Here is a 23,430-nt window from a genome sequence, read left to right as displayed (position 1 = left end):
GTATATACAGAAGCTTCAAAACATAAAGATCTATCTTTTTGATCCTCTCACATAGAGCTTTCTCTTCTATGTTAGCAATAAAAATTAGCAAGAGCATTTAGAAGTCATTATGTTAATAGAAATGCTTACAAATATAGTTGCCTAAGTGTACATGAATTATGTGTTAATGTATATATAGGATTCATCCCTCAACCAGCCAAGGACAAAAAAGGGGTTGATATATATATATGTATATATATATATATATATGTATATCGAAATTGTATCTCATGACTATACACAATTATTTGTCAATTAAACAAATACAAATTATACACAATTATTTGTCAATTAAACAAATACAAATTAATAAATAGGTTTTTAAGAGTATTCTGCAGATTTCATTAGTGCTCTGTACAGCATATATGTCTTGAAAGTTGTAAAAAGATAGACTGAATAAATCTGAAAGAGGTTACACATGACAAGGATATATATATGGCAGACCATACTGTTAAGATAGGAATATGAATTTATTCTTCTGATGTGTTTTTTTCTTCTTCATTTTCTATGAGGTAATCAGACATTCATAGATGAAAATATGCCACAAAGCAGTACCACATTTCACATGCTGGTGTATAAATGTGTGTGTATATATGTTTATATATATACACACACACACACACACACACATAGATATATACACATATATATGTAATACAACTACAAAGACAAGTCCTAAAAATGAAAAACTCCAATTCTGCAAAGTGCTTACCTTGGGCAAGAATGAGATTAATACACCCAGAGGAGATTTCACTGTGGATTTCAACTGCACATGTAATACTTTATATGTCAAAATGAGGTTTTAAGGATCTGTTGTACTCTATAATTTTTGTATATGTAAAATATGTCAAAACATTGTTTCCATAAACTTTAAATCTGATTTTTAATAAGATGTGTATTAATTTAGAACTTGCTGAAATCATAGCCAGTTCCAGATGTAATAATTACTCAAGAAACGAGTTATTAATTTTGAAAAATATATCACTGTGTGAATTTCCTCCCATTTATTATATTTGCAGGTGTATTTATTTTGTAGGATTGTATATGAATCTTATAGACTAAAACATTTGCTAATGTATACTAAACATTTGCTAATGATTTTGAATCTGATAATCAAATGGCCTTGGACTTGGGGTATAGCTCAGTGGTAGAGCAATTGTGTAGCATGTGTGAGGTTTGATGATCAGTATGACAAAATGAAAAAAAATTAATATAAAAGCAACCCCTAAAAATGAACAATATTATTTTAATACTTTAAAATAGAGTGCCAATAACATAGATGACCTGGGACTAGGGGTATAGCTCAGTGGTAGAGCACATGTTTAACATGCATGAGGCCATGGCACTAGAAAATACATAAAAGAGATGACATACTAAATGACACAGGGAAATTCTATATTTTATTTGTGTGTATACACAATAGAACAGAGCTGAGCCGAAATGACAAGATATATTGACCACACAAAAATGAAAACAGATTCAGTTGCTCTACTACTGGACTGCATCCCCAGCCTTGCTTCACATGTCTTAAATAATAAAATAACCAATTGAAATAAAAAACACTTTCAGATTGCTTTTTGAAGAAAAATTTAAAACTATTGTTTTTCAAAAAATATACTAAAACAAAGGCACTTTTAAATTATGTCAAGCACAGTGGTGCTCCCTGTAATCCCAGGGACATGGGATTCCTGAGGAAGGAATGTCACAAGTTTGAGGCCAGCATTGGCAATTATAAAGGGCAATGATAGAGGGAACTTATTGATGATGCAAACGGAAAGAATTGAGCACACAGGCATTCACCACTTTAGAGGGCACCAATTATATATACATATATACATATATATATATATATATATAAAATTATAAAAATCAATACGTGAATGTGAGATATCGTGGGATATGGGGAACACATTTTCCCCATATCTTAGAGTGTAAGGATGTGAATATTGCCTCCTGGGACAATTGATTATTTTGACTCAAACCTCTTATCTTTTCCCTTACAAGACAACACACCATGGAGGGTCCAATCCATTATGTCAGAGCCCTGTCTATTCTCCTGGGAGGCCCCCACTCTCCATTCCAGTCAATCTAGGCTCCCTGCATCCTATTCCACACACTCCCTTAAGACCTGCCCATGGCATCAGTCTCACCTACTCACTTCATAGGCTCTAATGATTCCAGTAAGCCTTCGCCTCTTCTTCAGTAAGGTTGTTCTAGAGGTCACCATAAATTTCATAAGGATCTGGACCTAAACCAACGATTACAGTTACCTCTCCATCTCCTAAACTACTGAATCCAAACACCTGAAGGCAATTGCGTATTTGTTCTGCCATTCCAGGTCTCTCTCTAAAACAAGGTCAGAATGGTCACTCTAATCAATTAAGGTCACTATGGTAACTGTAATATGAATACTGTTTTTTCAAAAATGTAATGCATCTGTTTGGATCTGTGTCTTTTTTTTCCAGAGAAAACACTTTTACTCTTCAGATCACCAACTGAGAAAGCATACTAATTAGAGAGATTAGGGGACTGGTTATAGGCTCTCATAAGTCCTGCCCATGGAACCAGGTCCATATTCTTCTCTGAGGAGTCTGATGACTCTAGTGAGGTCTTCTTCCTCCTCTATATCAAGGTGGCTCTACAGAGGTCACCAGAACGTCCTCAAGACCTGGATCAAAAATTTCTGGATAATTATTTCCCTGGCACATGCTTGGCAGTTGCTCTCCCAGTGAACTACATCCCCAACCCTGCTTCACAGATCTTACTTAAATAACAAAAATAATTAACTGGTAGTATGGCAAAAATATTGATAAAAAGTTTCATAAATGAAGAAATCATAAACTCAGTCAAAAAATGATAGTGTAGAGACCCACTTACCAAGAACCATGCCCGTGTACATGAGAAAACTGCACATTAAAATATTTACTAATTTAATAAATTTAAATGCAGGTTTTAAATATGAGAACTACACTGTTTTAAATATAAGAATGTTATTGTTTGAAATGTTAAAAAGAATATAATTGTGAACTGATTACATATGAGGTCCATGTAATCAGTGATTTCGAAACATGTTCACAGTATACTGTTTTATATGTAAAAAGAATCAGATCAAATACATTTATATGATGGTGTATCTATGTGTGAGGGTGTCCCTGTGTTTCTAGGTCTCAACCATACTTCAAAACAATTACACTTACATGAATTTGAACAGTATTCTACTCAGTTCACTCAGGGGCTAGACTTTTTATACCAGTTTGAAAGATCCCAGGGTGGGCATAAAGATAGCAGGATCACCACCAATGTGTGGAAAAGTCCAGAAATCTTTGCTCTGTACAAATAAATCAATGCAGCTCCTTCACTGTCCACAAATTCCCTACTTGTGTCCAAGCCTCCTGCTGGACATTTTTATCCCTATTATTCTGACTCCCTTCACCAGGTGGCATCATTCTCCATCTTTTCCAGGTCATTTCTGCTGAAAAGGTATCACTTTTATAAACAGAAACAAAATTTTGCCTCAAAGCAGATTATGAAACAATAAAGACTGTGAACTCAGTTCTCTCTGGAAAATTCACATACATCTGAAAAAACTCATACATAGTTTCATTCCCAGCTTACTCCTATGCCTATATATAATAAAATTATGAAATATGTTTTGGGGCTGTTTGTGTCTCACATTGCCAGTCCAGTTCTATATGTGCATCCCACACTTTCCCTCTCTATCTCCAGACCTGCACAACAGGATATGTCCAAAGGAAGCAACATGGATGTTAGAGGGCCTGCCATGGTGTATGATCTTAAATGGACTCCATTCTAGGCAAGAAAAATCCAACAGTCATCCGGAGTCCTAGAAACTCAGTATCTGAACAGGAAATGTTACAGCTGACTGGGGAAAGGATGAAACTTAGAAAATTGAAGCTCACTCTCCTAAGGCACCTGTTGGGAGCTGTGAATAAATTGTGGACTTGTCTGAGCCATCTGTTAAGTGGAGGTGTGACCCCCAGAGAAATCTGGGTTTCGTCTCACTACTCTGAAACTGCTTTGATGCCTTGGAAATGTCCTGCTCAAAGAGAATTGTGTGATACCATGGAATTTATTGGTTCCGATAGCCCCAGGTTCAAACGCAACTCCCCGGAGGTGGAAAGAGATACCAGAGTGCCCAAACAGCCTTGAGGCACCAGCTGCCTAGAGAAGGAAGAATTACTGCACAAGTGATAAGTCTCTAATCAGGCCTATTTCCCCACAGCCTCTCACTTCTTGTTTATCTTAAAAAAACTTTTCTCAAAATACATCCCTTTGATGTGCTTCCATTTAAATAAAGCACATGGAAACTCACTCTTTGTTAGGGAATAGATCCAAAACCTATTCTACCCACCAGGCCCCTGCTGTGAAACTATTTTTCTGTGTCTATTTTTCTTTTATTTCTTATTTTTTTTATTGTAAACAAATGGGATACATGTTGTTTCTCTGCCTGTACATGGCGTAAAGGCATACCATTTGTGTAATCATAAATTTACATAGGGTAATGTTGGTTGATTCATTGTTATTTTTGCCCTTCCCCCCACCCCTCCCACCCCTCTTTTCCCTCTATACAGTCCTTCCTTCCTCCATTCCTGCCCCCCTCCCTAAACCCAACTCCAACCCCAACACTAACCCCTCCCACCCCCCATTATGTGTCATCATCCACTTATTAGCGATATCATTCTTCCTTTGGATTTTTGAGATTGGCTTATCTCACTTAGCATGATATTCTCCAGTTTCATCCATTTGCCTGCAAATGCCATAATTTTATCATTCTTTATGGCTGAGTAATATTCCACTGTATATATATACCACAGTTTCTTTATCCATTCATCAATTGAAGGACATCTAGGTTAGTTCCACAATCTGGCTATTGTGAACTGAGCAGCTATGAACATTGATGTGGCTGTATCTCTGTAATATGCTGATTTAAAGTCCTTTGGGTATAGGCCAAGGAGTGGGATAGCTGGGTCAAATGGTAATTCCATTCCAAGTTTTTTAAGGAGTCTCCATACTGCTTTCCAGAGTGGCTGCACTAATTTGCAGCCCCACCAGCAATGTATGAGTGTACCTTTCTCCCCACATCCTCGCCAACACCTGTTGTTGCTTGTATTCTTGATAATCGCCATTCTAATTGGGGTGAGATGGAATCTTAGGGTGGTTTTGATTTGCATTTCTCTTATTACTAGAGATGTTGAACATTTTTCCATATGTTTGTTGATTGCTTGTAGATCTTCTTCTGTGAAGTGTCTGTTCATATCCTTAGCCCATTTGTTGATTGGATTATTTGCATTCTTGGTGTAGAGTTTTTTGAGTTCTTTATAGATTCTGGAGATTAGTGCTCTATCTGAAGTATGATTGGCAAAGATTTTCTCCCACTCTGTAGGCTCTTTCTTTGCATTGCTGATAGTTTCCTTTGCTGAGAGAAAACTTTTTAGTTTGAATCTATCCCAGTTATTAATTCTTGCTTTTATTTCTTGTGCTATGGGAGTCCTGTTGAGGAAGTCTGGTCCTAAGCCGACATGTTGAAGCTCTGGACCTACTTTTTCTTCTATAAGATGCAAGGTCTCTGGTCTGATTCCGAGATTCTTAATCCATTTTGAGTTTAGTTTCGTGCATGGTGAGAGATATGGGTTTAGTTTCATTCTGTTGCATATGGATTTCCAATTCTCCCAGCACCATTTGTTGAAGAGGCTATCTTTTCTCCATTGCATATTTTTGGCCCCTTTGTCTAGTATGAGAAAATTGTATTTATTTGGGTTTGTGTCCGTGTCCTCTATTCTGTACCATTGATCCACCTTTCTATTTTGATACCAATACCATGCCGTTTTTGTTACTATTGCTTTGTAGTAGAGTTGAAGATCTGGTATTGCGATACCCCCTGCTTCACTCTTTCTGCCAAGGATTGCTTTAGCTATTCTGGGTTTTTTATTCTTCCAGATGAATTTCATAATTGCTTGCTCTATTTCTGTAAGGTACATCATTGGGATTTTAATTGGAATTGCATTGAATCTGTATAGCACTTTTGGTAGTATGGCCATTTTGACAATATTAATTCTGCGTATCCAAGAACATGGGAGATCTTTCCATCTTCTAAGGTTTTCTTTAATTTCTTTCTTTAGTGTTCTGTAGTTCTCATTGTAGAGGTCTTTCACCTCTTTTGTGAGATTGATTCCCAAGTATTTTATTTTTTTCAAAGCTATTGTGAATGGGGTAGTTTTCCTAATTTCTCTTTCTGAAGATTCATCGCTTATGTATAAAAATGCCTTAGATTTATGTGCATTGATCTTATATCCCGCTACTTTACTGAATTCACTTATGAGATCTAACAGTTTTCTGGTGGAATTTCTTGGTTCCTCTAAGTATACAATCATATCATCAGCAAATAGGGATAGTTTGAGTTCTTCTTTTCCTATTCGTATCCCTTTAATTTCTTTGGTCTGTCTAATTGCTCTGGCTAGAGTTTCAAGGACGATATTGAATAGAAGTGGTGAAAGAGGGCATCCCTACCTTGTTCCAGTTTTTAGAGGGAATGCTTTCAGTTTTTCACCATTTAAAATGATATTAGCCATGGGCTTAGCGTAGATGGCCTTTACAATGTTAAGGAATGTTCCCACTATCCCTATTTTTTCTAGTGTTTTGAGCATGAAGGGGTGCTGTATTTTATCAAATGCTTTCTCTGCATCTACTGAAATAATCATGTGATTCTTAAGTCTATTGATATGGTGAATTACATTTATTGATTTCCTGATGTTGAACCAACCTTGCATCCCTGGGATGAAACCCACTTGATCATGGAGCACTATCTTTTTAATATGTTTTTGTATGCGATTTGCTAAAATTTTGTTGAGAATTTTTGCGTCGATGTTCATTAAGGATATTGGTCTGAAATTTTCTTTCCTCGATGTGTCTCTGTCTGGTTTAGGTATCAGGGTAATATTGGCTTCATAGAATGAGTTTGGGAGGGTTCCCTCCTCTTCTATTTTATGGAATACTTTGAGAAGTATTGGAATGAGCTCTTCTTTAAAGGTTTTGTAGAACTCGGCTGAGAACCTATCTGGTCCTGGACTTTTCTTTGTTGGTAGGCTTTTGATGACTTCTATTTCATTACTTGAAATTGGTCTATTTAAATTGTGTATGTCCTCCTCGTTCAGTTTAGGCAATTCATATGTCTCTAGAAACCTGTTGATGTCTTCGAAATTTTCTATTTTGTTGGAGTATAGGTTTTCAAATAGCTTCTAATTATGTTTTGTATTTCAGTCTTGTCTGTTGTGATATTTCCTTGTTCATTCCGAATTTTAGTAATTTGGGTTTTCTCTTGTCTTCTCTTTGTTAGTGTGGCTAAAGGTTTATCAATTTTGTTTATTTTTTCGAAGAACCAACTATTTTGTCAATTTTTTGTATTGTTTCTTTTGTTTCAATTTCGTCTCTCAGTTTAACTATTTCCTGTCTTCTACTACTTTTGGTGTTCGTCTGTTCTTCTTTTTCTAGGGCTTTGAGCTGTAGTGTTAGGTCGTTTATTTTTTGAGGTTTACTTTTTTTATTAAATGCGCTCCATGAAATAAATCTTCCTCTAAGTACTGCTTTCATAGTGTCCCAGAGATTTTGATATGTTGTTTCTTTGTTCTCGTTTACCTCTAAGAATTTTTTAATTTCCTTCCTAATAGCTTCTGTTATCCATTCATCATATAATAGCATATTGTTTAATCTCCAGGTGTTGGAGTAGTTTCTGTTTTTTACTCTTTCATTTATTTCTAACTTCAATCCATTATGATCTGATAGAATACAAGGTAGTGTCTCTATCTTCTTGTATTTGCTGACATTAGCTTTGTGGCATAATATATGGTCTATTTTAGAGAAGGATCCATGTGCTGCTGAGAAGAAAGTGTATTCGCTCTTGGTTGGATGTTCTATAAATGTCTGTTAAGTCTAAATTATTGATTGTGTTATTGAGATCTATGGTTTCTTTGTTCAATTTTTATTTGGAAGATGTGTCCAATGGTGAGAGAGGCGTGTTAAAATCACCTAGTATTATTGTGTTATGGTCTATTTGGTTTCTAAAATTGAGAAGGATTTGTTTAACATACATGGATGAGCCACTGTTTGGGGCATAGATGTTTATGATTGTTATATCTTGCTGATTTATGCTTCCCTTAAGCAGTATGAAATGTCCTTCTTTATCCCTTCTGACTAACATTGGCTTGAAGTCCACATTATCTGAAATGAGGATGGATACTCCAGCTTTTTTGCTGAGTCCATGTGCATGGTATGTTTTTCCCCATCCTTTCACCTTAAGTCTACGGGTATCTCTTTCTATGAGGTGAGTCTCTTGCAGGCAACATATTGTTGGATCTTTCTTTTTAATCCAATCTGCCAGTCTATGTCTTTTGATTAATGAATTCAGGCCATTAACATTCAGGTTATTATTGAGATATGATTTGTATTCCCGGTCATTTGGTTCATATTTAAAATTTTTGACACATCTTGGTTCCTCCTTTATTTGACAGTTCCTTTAAGATAATTCCTCCCTTTGCTGATTTTCTTCTTTGTTTTTTATCTCTTCCTCATGAAATATTTTGCTGAGAATGTTCTGTAATGCTGGCTTTCTTTTTGTAAATTCTTTTAGCTTTTGTTTATCATGGAAGGATTTTATATCATCGTCAAATTTGAAGGTAAGTTTTGCTGGGTATAAGATTCTTGGTTGGCATCCATTTTCTTTCAGAGCTTGAAAAACGTTGTTCCAGGCCCTTCTAGCTTTTAGGGTCTGGATTGAAAAATCTGATATCCGTATTGGTTTCCCCCTGAATGTAATTTGGTTCTTTTCTCTCACCGCCTTTAAAATTCTGTCTTTATTTTGTATGCTAGGTATTTTCATTATAATGTGCCTTGGTGTGGGTCTGTTGTAATTTTGTGTATTTGGAGTCCTATAAGCCTCTTGGACTTGATTTTCCATTTCATTCTTCAGATTTGGGAAATTTTCTGATATTATTTCTTCAAATAGATTGTTCATTCCTTTGGTTTGTTTCTCTAAGCCTTCCTCAATCCCAATAATTCTCAAATTTGGCCTTTTCATGATATCCCATAGTTCTTGGAGATTCTGTTCATGATTTCTTACCATCTTCTCTGTTTGTTCAACTTTGTTTTTGAGGTTAAATATTTTGTCTTCAATATCTGAAGTTCTGTCTTCCAGGTGTTCTATCCTATTGGTTATGCTTTCTATGGAGTTCTTAATTTGGTTTGTTGTTTCCTTCATTTCAAGGATTTCTGTTTGTTTTTTTTTCAATATCTCTAACTCTTTATTGAAATGATCTTTTGCTTCCTGAATTTGCTCTGTTAACTGTCGATTGGTGTGATCATTCAATGCCTGCATTTGCTCTTTCATCTCATCGTTTGCTACCCTAATCATTTAATTATGTACATTCTGAACTCCCTTTCTGTCATTTCTTCTGCCATGCTGTCATTGGATTTTATTGATGTAACATCTAGATTTGTTTGGGGCATTTTCTTCCCTTGTTTTCTCATATTGTTCAGGAATCAGTGGGTCATTAAGATATTGCAGATTTCCTCTATCGATTTATAATGTCCCTGAAGATTGCTAGTATATCTCCTCTTATCCTTCAGTAGCCTGAAGTCTTGGAGGAAGTTGATAATGCGGAGCTCCACGAAGAAGCTGCCTCTCTAGGGGTGGTGACCCTCAGGTGGTGTATATTCCCTGCTAGTGGGCAGAGGTGCCTCCACTTGTTGACCAATGGTCATCCAATGGGGAACTAGGCTGTGGGCTGAGGCAAGTCCTGTTTGTGCCTGTGTCTCTGGTTTTACCGTCCCTGTGGGAAAACCTCACCCGGCAGGGAAGACTCACTAGGTGGGGACGTCTCGCTGGTCAGTTGCCCTCCTAGAGGTTCCCCTCAATCTACAACTATTGCCTGGGCTGGGCTGTCTTCCTCTGCAACGTTCCCAGGGGCCCGGACCTACCTCCTGGGCCTGGGAGCCTCACCCTTCGCAGGCGAGTCTCCTTAGGCTGCCTCTCCCAGAGAATCTGCCCGCAGTCCTGGAAACTTCGCTCCGCCCCTAGGCGTGTCTCTGTGCGGCTCTTCCAGCAAGAAGCCACCTAGCTCCTGGGACCCTGCTCTGCACCTAATCACCTGGCTATGCGGTCCGTCCTCTGAGCTGCCACCCGGAGTCCCGTACAATAGCTCCGATACCCAGAGACCCGCCACACACCTCCTCCTCCGGACAGCGGCCCCGTTTCCGACGCAGTCACTAGGAGTCCAAGCAACTCACTTCGCGTCTCCTCCTCCCGCCAACCGCCCGTAGCCCTAGGCAGTCACTCCGAGTCCAAGTGACCCGCCCTGTTCCTCCTCCTCCTCCTCGGGGTAGCCCCCCGGGTGTTCAGGAGCGGTGGCTCCGAGACCAAGTGACCCACCGCGCTCCTCCTCCAGGCAGGCCAACGGTGTTCAGGAGTGGTCGCTTTTAGTCCAATCAACTCACCGCTCACCTCCTCTGGCAACCGCCTGTGGCTCTGATGCAGTCACTCCTAGATCAAGCGACCCACCGCGCTACTCCTCCAGGCAGGCCACCGGTGTTCTGGAGCGGTCGTTCTGAGTTCAAACAGCTCGCCACGCAGCTCCTCCTCTGGCAACCGCCCGTAGCTCTGATGCAGTCACTCCTAGACCAAGTGACCCACCGCGCTCCTCCTCCAGGCAGGCCACCGGTGTTCTGGAGCAGTCATTTTGAGTTCAAACAGCTCGCCACGCAGCTCCTCCTCTGGCAACTGCCTGTGGCTCTGATGCAGTCACTCCTAGACCAAGCGACCCACCGCACTCCTCCTCTTCCTCCAGGCAACCTCCCGGTGTTCAGGAGCGCTCGCTCTGAGTCCAAACAGCTTGCCACACAGCTCCTCCTCAGGCAGCCGCCCGGAGCCCCAGTGGTTGCTCCGAGTCCAAGCGCTGTGCTGAGCCGCCTCCTCTATGATGATCCCAGTTGTCCGTGTTTACCGCTCCCGGCGGCTTTGAGTTGGTTCCAAGCCTCTCACTATCTCCTCTTTTGAATCCTGCGTCCTGGAGCAACGTGAAATGCAGTCGCCCTCTAGTCCGACATCTTCTTTTATTTCTTATTAATTATTTCAGACTTTTAATTTCTCAGCCAATTAACACCTCCATTCAGTTGACTGATCCCTCACTGTGCAGGACACAGTGACCTTCTCCTTACTCACAGGGAGTAAAGGATGAGGAAACACTCATGTGACTTCTGTCTTGGTTCTTCTCATGGGAAAGAAACTACGGGCTCTTCCTTTACTCCTTTTTTAGGACAGAGTAATGGATTGCCAAATTGGTTTTATGTGTCTTTTCCTAGGAAGGAGGACCCCTCCTTCTCACATGATATTTACCTCCCATTGTTGTCCTTAGATAGTCTGTAAGAATGGAGGCATTCTCAGGGACTGCAAGAGTTAATGTCAAATGGCACAATGTCCATGAGGATATCTGATGCTATCTAGCAATATTACACAGATATATATTCCCGCAACCAGGAATCTGCCTTCTAATAATCTATCCCAAAGATAAAATGCAAAAAGACCAAAGGACAATTTGTAACAGGAGAAGTCTAGAAACAATATATATCCACCAACAGGAGGCTGGTGGAATAATCTAAGCTATAGCAGTCCAATAAGAAGCCAAGACCTATATGTGGCAATTTAAACTTGAAATCTGAATTAAATTATACCTCAGTTCCTCAGTCACACTCACCATGATGCATTTGCTCAATAGCTACAGGTAGCCAGTTACAATCACCTTACACACTTTGCACAGAGAATGTTCAGCTAGAGAATGCTTTCTCTTCTGAAGTAATTTCCACTGAATAAGGCCCAAGTAGTAGAATATGACACCTTTCACCTGTGAACAATGGAGAAAACTAATATACATAAAATATTTTATTATCTTATTAAAATTAGACAGTTGAAACAAAAACTGCAAAACATGATCACCTATAAGGGGATGATAAAGCAGACTAGGATGGAAGCAGATGATGTCCACTCTCTTAAAAACATAATGGATTCTTACTGGTTCTGAGCACTGAAAAGAGGGAGAAACAATGAGCAGCACCACAGGAGCAATCAGCAATTCTAGGACCTGACAGAATCCTCTAAACCATGTCCTCCTAAGAGGAGCCAGGCCCCCTTGTGGAAATGGCTGATTCCACATCTGGTGTTGAGATTATATCAGATGAATCTGGACCAAACTATCACAGTAGAGATTCTATCACAAAGACTAGGTGACCAAACTGAAAGGGTTTCTACTGGACAAAAATTTTTATGAAAATGAAAAAGATTAATGAAGATAATATATAAAGCATCTATTAGTTATGATGTCAATGGTAATAAAAAAAACAAACAAGTTCAGTGATCAAACTTGAAGGACCCTGGGGAAGTAACATATTTTTTTTAGTGCACTCAAGTTATACATAATACTGGGGTTCATTTTAACATATTCATAAATGCATTGAACAGTTTTCTCCATTTTGATCCCCACTATTATCCCTTTTTTTCCTGCTCCCTCCCCTGAACCTCTTCCTTTGCTTATTGTTAAATTTATTTATTTAAATTGGTGCATTATAGTCACATATGAAATTGGAATGTATTGTGATATATTCATTCATGCACATTGCATAATTTGTTGAAATTTATTCCTCATTTCTTCCTTTTTCTTCCCTTCTGCCCTCACCTTGGCCCCTGATTCTAACCTACTGCGCTCCCTTCTATTTCCTAAATACAAAGGTATTTAGGATGACACAATAACCACACAGGACATGATGCTCCTGGGGTCAGCAGGGTTCCACATTTCTCTTCCTATCAAGTCAGTGGATCACCAAGTCCCAGAATGGGAACTAGGTGACTTGGGTCTAGGATCCCTTCATCTTCTCACACCCCAGGGAGGCTCAGCCCCCACCATGGGGCACCCACACCCTCTGCAGAGTCCAAATACCTGAAGGTGGGGCCCTGCTCTCCAACCACAGCAAATTGGTCTCCTTTAGAATGTCTTCACAGTCACCATAATGATGTCAGGTTTATACAGCAACTGTGATGTACTGGCCTGACCCCTAATCCACACAAAGACACTGGAAATGGTTCCACACATCCCTCTCTCTCCTTATTTTTCCTTGAAAGCAAAACACTTGCATACCACAGACTACCACCCAAGGAAGCATATTAAGGCAAGCAGACTGAGGCATAGGCAACAAAATTGCTCAGCATGTTGCAACAAACTATGTCCTTGTTATCAGGAATCTTGTTTGCTTTAATTGTGATCTTACAGGAATATTACACAAAAACCCAGGGAGGTTCCTAGGGCTCTGGAAGATGAGCTATCTCTCTGCCAATGATCCTGTAAAACTCAAGAATGGACAAGCAGTTATCCACTTGTGTCATAAAATTAAGATGCTGAATATAACCATGTGATTGAATGATTTAGAAGCACCAAAGAAGTTGTTTAAGGAACCTGAGTTATTTCAGGGAGGCAGGGCTACCAAACCATACTTATTTAGTAGAATAAAACTTATTCAATTTAATTGCCCTGGATATTGGGATGTCCTGGAGAATTTGTATCCTCCAGGCCTGATATTTTCTTCTGTGTGCAAGGTCATTAAAGACAAAAATGGTTCTAGCCTATGTACACTTTCTCCTGTCACCAGAATCACTTACCCAACTGGAGAGTTTGGAAGAACAAGGTTTCACACAGCTCAGGCCCTCTCTGTTCAAAACTTTGTTCTGCCTGTCCCTCAAGTGTGGGTCTTACAATGGGGCTATAGTTTTTCTTCCCTTTTCTGGTCTCACTGGTTCCCTATAATCTATACCAAAAACCCACCCCCATACCAAATCTAAGTTCTAAAAAATCAAGGAAACATGACAGTAGAATGAAGAAGAACAATCCGTACACTCTAATTCTAATAAAGATGATACTGGAGAAAGTGGCTTAGATCCATAGGCAAAACAATTCTTCTTAATGAACTCCAGAAATGGACAGCCTATGCACCCAATAGTGCTATGTTGGGACAATCAGAAAAGCAAGCACTGCAATGCACATCCTATCAATTGTCTGAAGGTGTCCTCTTTACCCATGCTCAAGAATCCTAAAGATAATTAATGACTTCCTTACAAGGCTATCCATGTATCTGGAGTCAGTATGTTGGGACACCTTCTTTGAGAAACAATTCTCAAAATAAATAGATACCCCTTGTTCTGACAGTATGCTCTCCAAGTAACCTTGTAAGTACACTGCTTTCCATGTGACTCATGGAGTCATGTGTATCATCAGACTCTCAATTCCTCAACTCTGGTGATTGCAGTGCATGCTCATCTTATGGAGATGGATTAGAATTAAGTTCCAAATTCCAGGAAAATCATATATCAAGAAAATTCCTTTGGAAATCGCTTCACAAAGGCATTTAGGAAATGTTCAAAACTTGATACCCACACACAAAGTGACTTGTGAATTACAGCCAAAATTATAGCAAAGACCTTTCAAGGATAAGAGAATTCCTATGTTATGCAATGATAACAGACCACAAAAAAAGAGAAAGAACAGACCTTAGACCACAGGTTTGTGATTTCCATTTCTGCTTAAAACTCCCTCACAATAGCCATTTATTATCATTCTGGATTCTGTGTATTGTTAGGGATCACTGAGTATTTTTTTCTCTATGTGGTATCTGTCATTTAATGCTACCTCTCCACATGGTGTTGTCACCTCTGTCATCTAGAGGCTCCACTCACTGGGGCATCCAAGAGAGCTCATGTCCATGGATGACATGTGGTGCTGTCATTTCTTGGCAGTTCAGCTGGGGCTGTTGACTGGAGCACCTTCCTTCTACCCTATAGGGTTCCTCATGTGCAGGCTTGCCCCATGAAATACACCTATTAGCAATGAATTCCAGATAAACAACAAATACTTTTAGCATACTTATTTGGCATTCAATAAATTTTTTTTAACTTCAAACTCACCTGAACATCATATATTTTTAGTTGCTCTATCTGATAACTCTGTGATAGGCCTCAGAATGTGTAAATTTAAGGATCATCTGAGATGACACTTCCAATGGAGCAGGCCTAGGGAAAATAAGGTGATAAAATAAGAAGTACAGACAAAATCTACCAACACAACAGATAAAAGCAAATCCCTGGAAATACAGACAAAAGCTGGTTGGTGGGATGGACTTAGCTTCCTTGTTGGTACCAAATGGGCAAATCTGTTTCTAAGGGCCCATATTATCACAACTTGATAATCTAAATAAATTTTTTATTCAGATGTCCTATTTTCACCAATAAGGGATTTCTGGTGAGGGTTTAGAATTCTGATGTGTATCATTATTATGTGTATTCAGGTTTAGGGGCCCAGGATGGTCAAGTTGCCACACAAATTCCCTGCTCAGGGAGGAAAGACAGCTACTGTTTATGAAGAAATTTATAATGATGGGTTCATCTCCCATTCTTTAGGTTTGGATTTAATCTCAAACAACTCTGCTAGTGAGGTATCGTTATCCTATCTTCATGAATGTGCATGATCACAAAGCACGTGCTCCTAACCACAGAGCTGGGTGTCAAGAATTTTGCTCATGGCCCAGTGCAGTGGCATGCTCCTATAGTCCCAACAGTTCTAGCAGCTGAGGCAGGAGGATTGCAAGTGCAAAACCAGTCTCACCAAACCAGTAAGGCCTAAGCAACTTAGCAAGACCCTTGTCTCTAAATAAAAAAGAAATTAAAAAGGGCTGGAGATTTGGCTCAGTGGTCAATTCTTGCTTTCAAAATAAAAAAAGGTTGCTCACCAGGCCCACTGCCAGATCCAGGCAGAAACCTACCAGCGTAGGCACCTTGAGTGGTTGGTGGCAGATCCTTACTAAATGTATTGGGACATACACTACAGAGGAGATAAAATTCCGTTCTCCCTGTGTTTGCCCTCTCTGAATCAGGGACCTATGCTTGGTGTTCCTTCCCCTTGCCTGAGTGGAGGTTTATATCACGGAAGGAATCAGAAGCTATCAGAAAGCTGTGTTTCTTCCATCCTTTATGAAAACTTAAACTTATGGAAAAAACGACCTGCTTGGAACTGTTGAGGAGGGAAGAGCCTTTAAGGACATAGAGAGAGAAGAGGAAGGGAGATTATCCCCAGACAGAAAGGGAATTAGTGGTCTACATTTCATTCTAAGACCTGAGTACTGCTTCATATCAATGCTTAGAGGCCTCTGGGTGGTTAACAGAGGATGGGCATGTAGCCATGTTCCTTTTTGGAGGGAAAGATGCATAGTCAGGGAGCCTGAAGCACTGAGCTAGCTAGGAAAATGGTCATCTCACCCCAAGCAGTGCAGAAATGTGAGTAATAATGGAAGAGGCCACAGTAGCCTGTGTTTTGTGGTTAAGTTCCCATAACTGAGACTGATAAAGAGCATGCATGTTATAACTGGTCTCACTGAACTTTAAAATCTCTTTACTAATGTGCTCCACCCAAATATAAGTGTACCTATCTTACTAGATCTGTGCAAATAATGTCCATTGCAATATTATTATTTGCTCATGTGATACACTCTTATTGGAATTTTATATTTTTTATTTTCCTTATCATATTTCCATATAAATGGTCTGTGTCTAAGTCATTTTCTGCTGCTATAACAAAACACCTAAGACTGGGTAATTTATAAACAACATAAATTTATTTCCTCACAGTCCTAGAGACTGGGGAGTCCAAGATCAGCATGTAGACACTTTGTGAGGCTATTTTTGCTACCTAATCACATAGCAGATGGTGAGATAGCACGACAGAGAGAGAGAGCAAGAGGGAACCAAACCCATACTTTTATAATGAACCCACTTCTATGATTCATGTATGTGGGCAGGGTCTTCATAATACAATCCATTCAGGGGTTTCCCCTCCCAATACTGTCACAATGACAATCAAATTCCAACATGGGATCTGAAAGGGACTAACATGCAATACATGGCAGCATATTTCACATGTAGGTTTTAAATGCAACAACAATGGTCCCACCTATGCCTTGTAAGGGTCTGGAATAATTTTGGTGTTTGAAAACAAAATCCAATCAGTGATTTTGTGTTTATATTGCACTGTTTTTATTTATTTATTTATTTATTTATATTTATTTTATTTTATTTTTTTTGCGGTACTGGGGATCAAACTCAGGGCCTTGTGCTTGTAAGGCAAGCACTCTACCAGCTGAGCTATCTCCCCATCCCTAAACTGTTTTTAAATGGGAAATGTGGGGCCACGAGAACATCATGCACTCTGGAGGAGGAAAAGATTGGCACAACGTCCTTGTTTAGATACTTAACAACATCTAAGGAAGAAACAAATGAGGCCCCTGTCAACTGTTATACTCTAAGGTCTGTTCTGCAGGAAGTCTAGGGCATATGCACTAGTATGGTCATGCCACATGGCTAAGATTATAAAAAACAATACAAGATCATCTCATTAGAGACATCTCAGAAACATTTTAAGAGAAAAAAGTGTGCAAAAGGGCACCTACTTTATGATGCCACTTACAGGTTTATAGCTAAATGCATTTTGATGTAATCTTGTCACAATGATTCTATGAGGAAGGCATCATTATTTCCAATTTGCAGGTGACAAAATCAAATCCAGTGATGAACAATCAATTCTTCAGAGTTATCTAGTAATGAATTGAATTCTAAATCTTCCCTATCCCTAAGGACACTCAGTTTTCCTTAAAGATGGTTACCATCTAGGATTTAAAAACCTATAGTTTTAGTATTGTGCCCTCAAAGGTATTCATTCAAAAACCCTTGCAACTATGAAACTGAAAATGCAAATGAAATCTACTGCAAGTTACCACAAGAGGTCTAGCACCAGGGTCTAGGTCTCATGATTCCTGCCTCTCCTTTTTATCTTTATTAATTTGGGTATCAGTAGGAAAATGGTTTGCTACTATCAAGCTAGAATATCAAAAAGGGGCCAGAAAATGAAACACATTTAAAGAAATTGTTTGATGATCTTATCTGTCCCCAAATCTTTCAGCAAAGTGTCCTGTAACACTAACACACACACACACACACACACACACACACACACACACACACACCAACCTCAGGACTTCATGATGCATGACATAAGTGTGACTATGCACTACTTATTACTCCCACATTTCCAGATGATATCTATAGCAGCTATATTTCAGAGTTTAGGTAACTATCATCAGCTTTCAGGGAGTGAGAGGTGGGCAGGATGGACATTTCTTGAAGACCTACTATGTGCCACACACTATACAAAAAATTTTATTTACCCTTTCCTATAGTTCAGTAAGGAAGGCATTGTGAGACATTTTAGAGATAAATTGAGAAATTTCACTAAAGGTTTTCCTCTTGTGTCCTGAAGCCACTTATAATCTGAGTATTCAAATATCCCCAAGTGGTCATATACAGTTCTTTTTTTTCATTAGTTCTAATTAGTTATGTATGACAGCAGAATGCATTTTGATTAATTGTACATGAATGGAGCACAACTTTTCATTTCTCTGGTTATATATGATGCAGAGTCACACCATTCACATACTATTTCATATAGAGTTCTGATAATTGTATTGCTTAATATATTTATATTATGAGATGTATTACGTTTGAATGATACTAGAAATTTTAAAACACATCAACTACCTTTTCTGTTCTGGACTAACCTATATTTTGAATCAAGGAGAACCTCAGAAGTCAAATTAAACATTTGGATGCTGACAGTTCACAGAAAATATAAACAAGGAATTTCATTTCAAAATGACACCATGTAGATTCTAAATTTAGAAAATCCAAAAAATTCCACTTTGCTGAATTCAGCAAAGTAGCAGGAAATAAAATCAATACCCATAAACCAAATGCATTTCTATACATAAGTGTTGAATCCACTGTAAGATAAATTAGAAAAACTACCCCATTCACAATAGCCTCAAAGAAAATAAAACACTTGTGACTCAATCTAACAAAAGAGGTAGAATACCTCTACAATGAAAACTACAGGCCACTGAAGAAAGAAATTAAAAAGACCTCAAAAGAGGGAAAAATCTCCCATGCTCTTGAATAGGCAGAATTAATATTGTCAAAATGACCATACTACCAGAAGTGTTATACAGATTCAGTGCAATTTCTATTAAAATCCCAATGACATTCTTCATTAAAATAGAAAAAGCAATCATGAAATTCATTTGAAAAAATAAGAGACCCAAAATAGTCAAGGTAATCCTTAGTAAAAAGAGTGAAGCAGGAAGCATCGCATTACCAGAACTTAAACTATACTACAGAGCAATAGAAACAAAAACAGCATGGTATTGGCACCAAAATAGACATGTACACCAATGGTACAGAATAGAAGACACACAGGCAAACCCACATAAATACGGTTAGCTCATACTAGACAAAGGTGGCAAAAATATACATTGGAGAAAAGATAGCCTATTCAACAAATGGTAGTGGGAAAACTGGAAATCCATTATAACAAAATGAAATTAAACCTCTATCATTCACCCTGAACAAAGATCAACTCAAAGTGGATCAAAGACTTGGACACTAGAATAGAGACCCTGTGCCTAATAGAAGAAAAAGTAGGCCCAATTCTTCATCATGTAGGGTAGGACCTAACTTCTTAACAAGACTCCTAAAGTGCAAGAAGTAAAATTAAGAATCAAGAAATGGGATGAATTCAAACTAAAAAGCTTCTTCTCAGCTAAGGAAACAATCAATAATGTGAAGAGAGAGCCTACAGAATAGGAAAAAATTATTTACCACATGCACCTCAGATAGAGCACTAACCTCTAGGATATATAAAGAACTCAAAAAACAACACCAAAAAACCCAATAACCCAATCAATAAATGGTCTAAGGAACTGAACAGATACTTCACGGAAGAAATAAAATTGATAAACAAACATGAAAAAATGTTCATCAATTCTTGCAATTAGAGAACTGAAAATCAAAACTACTCTAAGATTTCATGTCACCCAGTCAGAATGGCAATTATCAAGAATACAAGCAATAATAAGTGTTGGCGAGGATGTGGGGAAAAAGGTACATGCATACACTGCTAGTGGGACTGCAGATTGGTGAAACCACTCTGGAAAGCAGTATGGAGATTCCTCAGAAAACTTGGAATGGAACCACAATTTGACCCAGCTATCCCATTCCTTGGTCTATACACAAAGGACTTAACATCAGCATATTACAGTGACACAGTCACATCAATGTTTATAGTAGCTCAATTCACAATAGTTAAACTATGGAACCAACCTAGATGCCCTTCAACAGGTAGAGGGATAAAGAAAATGTGGTACATATACACAATGGAATATTACTCAGCCATAAAAAAAAGAATGAAATTATGGCATTTGCAAGTAAATGGATGGAACTAGAGAATTTCATGCTATGTGAAATAAGCCAATACCCAAAAACCCAAAGGCCAAATTTTTTCTCTGATAAGCAAATCTTGATACATAGTGGGGGGTGGGTAGGGAAGAATGAAGGAATTTTGGATTATGCAGAGGGGAAGGAGGGGAGGGGTGGCGTGGTGGGGATGGGAAGGGCAGTAGATTGAGACAGACATTATTACCCTATATACATGTATGAAAAAAATTTTTTAATAAAAAATTAATGTCATGTATAGCAGCATGAACGAGTATGAAATATTGCCAGTCATGGTGACACAGGCCTGTAAAAAAATGACCATATCAAGCACTGACAATATTGTAGAGGATGCAACTATCATACACTGCTGGTGGAAATGGGAAAGGTTACAACCACGACAGAGATATTGGTACTCTTATCATGCTAATCTTATATCTAAGAGGTGGTCCAGTCATGTGCTCTTAAATATTTACCCTAGGGAAGAAAAGCCTATTTCCATGAAGAGAGTTATTCAGAAATGCTTATAGTAGCTGTACTTACAAGAGCCCCAAATTGGAAACAACTCAAATATCCAACAGCAGGTGAATGTATAAAACCCATTGGGATATAGCATATATTACAATATTATTTTGGAAATAAAAAAGAATGAACAGTCTGTGGGTACAGGTCCAATGTGGAGCACTTGCCTAACAAGTACAAGAACCTGAGTTCAACTTCCAGCAGTGCAAAAAACTGAATAAATAAAAGAATGAACAGGGCTGTGGTTGTGGCTCATGGGTAGCATGCTTGATTAGCATGTGTGAGATACTGGGATTGATCCTCAGCACCACATAAAAATAAATAAATAAAATAAAGGAATTGTGTCCATCTAAAATTAAAATAAACTGAAAAAAATAATGAACCATTGATAAATACAAAATATGTAAATCTAAAAATAACAGTATGAATGAAAGAAGTCAAATTAAAAAGACACAAAGGAACAAAAACACCTCCATGATTCCATTTGAATAAATTTCTTGAACATGAAACCTAATCTATAGCAACAAAAGTGATGTGCTTGCCTGTGGACATGGCATTAGCTGTGTTGTGAAAGCTAGGTACTAAAGAATGGAAAATGTCATGTCTTAGAAAATAATCATCTTTAGGTCTCCCTGGTTACTTTAGGAACCATAGATGGCTATTATTATAATAGAGAAACACATGGTAATATTTTTGAAAATACTGAATTCTTATATTTGACATTTTAACAAACACTTAACATCCTGGCATCATCAAAAAAATTCATTATTGAGCTGGACTCAGGGACACACACCTATAATCCTAGTGACCCAGGAGGATAGAAGACTGGAAGTTAAAAGACAACTGCACAACTTAGTGAGGCCCTAAGCAACTTATTGAGACCTTGTCTCAAAAATAAGAAAATAAAATAAAATAAAAATAAAATAAAATAAAATAAAATAGGCTGGGAATGTGGATCAGTAGTAAGGCACCCCTGGGTTAAATCTCCAATAACAATGGATAAAATGTGGTGCCCATAAAGGAATGCATGATCATTTTACAATTTCAAACTGCAAGGAAGACCATTCAATCAACTGCATATTTAAACATCAATCTGAGAGAGACATGGGAATCACTATTATAAAAGCAGGTATTATCACTGAGGGTCCCAGCAAACCTGTGGGTAAGCATTCCTGACTCACCTTAACATGGAAAGTAGGTCCAGACACCCTGGCTCAGTATACCACGCTTGCTGGTCCCACATCTCACTTCATTACCCAACAGTGGAGCACTGAGTCCCAATGCCAGAAGGAGGCACTGCCTCAGTGACCAATGACACTGGTACAACTGGGTAGTGATCATAACAACCAGAGGCACAATGGGCTTCTCACCAGGACCTTCTCCTACTCTTTTACTCATCTCCTATCCTCTAATAATAAATATGAAAAGGAGTAAGAAGTGGCCTAAATTCATGCAGGCATTTATGATTCCTCCAAAAACCACAAAGGACATCACGCTGTCTGAGGCCAGGAGGGTCCTACATCTCTCTCCCTCTCAAGTCAGCAGAGCACAGGATCCCAGAGCAGGAATGAGGGGACTTGGGTCTGGGATCCCTTTCTCTCCTCACACCCCAGGAAGGCTCAGCCCCCACTGCAAGGCACCCACACCCTCCACTGAGTCCAAACACCTGGAGGCAGCCCTGCTCTCCAACCACAGCAAGTGTGTATGATTTAGAATCTTGTCACAGTTGCTGTAATAACTTCAGGTTTCTATGGCAACCACAAAGAGCAGGTTGGTCCTCCACACCAGAAATGACTGCACATGCCTCTTCTTTGTCCCCTCACCTTTCTTGGAAAGCAAAACACCTTCATTCTTCAAGTCACCTGAGAAAGTACACTAATTAGAGGAACTAGGCTCAGATTCAGACAATGGGAAGAACTCTGCCAAGACCCTCAGATGAGTCCAAATACCTGAATGTGGGGCCCTGCTATTAAGACCAGGCCATGGGTATCTCTAGTCAAAAAACTTCAGGGTCATCATGATGACCTGGGGTTACTATGACAACCACAACCTCAGGCTGTTTTTTCAAAATGGAAATGTTTCTTCTTGGCTCTTTGTTTTCTTGCTTTTCACCAAAAAGTATGCCTTCACTCTTCAGGCTACCACATGAGAAAATATACTAATTAGAGGGACTAAGCTGAAGCTCAGGCAATTTTGGGAACTCTACCCAGTTTGGTGGAAAAAAGCATCATCTTATTGTCAAGAATTGTGTTTGCTTTAAAAGTGAACTTAGGGAAGTAGTACTAGCACACAAAGACCCAGAAATATTTCCTAGAGCTCTTGGAGACGAGCTAGCCCCCTGTAGGTAAACATGTGTAAAACACCATTGTAAGCACTTAGCCATCTGGTAGAAAACTAAGAGACTGTCCATAATTACCCAATTCTATGATCTAGGAACACCTAAAAATGTC

At 38.8% G+C, this 23,430-nt stretch overlaps 1 long non-coding RNA gene across 4 annotated transcripts in view; it reads right to left on the bottom strand.

The window, feature by feature from the left end:
- Positions 1-23,430, bottom strand: part of LOC124971357 (uncharacterized) — a 104,194-nt gene that overhangs the window by 54,508 nt on the left and 26,256 nt on the right. For 3 of the 4 annotated variants that reach the window (XR_007106323.1, XR_007106326.1, XR_007106325.1), the window contains exons 3-4: positions 15,053-15,157; positions 11,802-11,948 (exon numbers count right to left, since the gene is read on the bottom strand). This is a non-coding gene — a long non-coding RNA (uncharacterized LOC124971357). The remainder of the gene's footprint in view (positions 1-11,801; positions 11,949-15,052; positions 15,158-23,430) is intronic. The other variant, XR_007106324.1, reaches the window with a different exon arrangement.

The sequence above is a fragment of the Sciurus carolinensis genome, chromosome X (genome assembly GCF_902686445.1).
Source record: "Sciurus carolinensis chromosome X, mSciCar1.2, whole genome shotgun sequence".
Classification (NCBI taxonomy): domain Eukaryota; kingdom Metazoa; phylum Chordata; class Mammalia; order Rodentia; family Sciuridae; genus Sciurus; species Sciurus carolinensis.
Note: the sequence above shows the minus strand (reverse complement) of the source record. Positions and strands in the feature narration are given on the sequence as shown.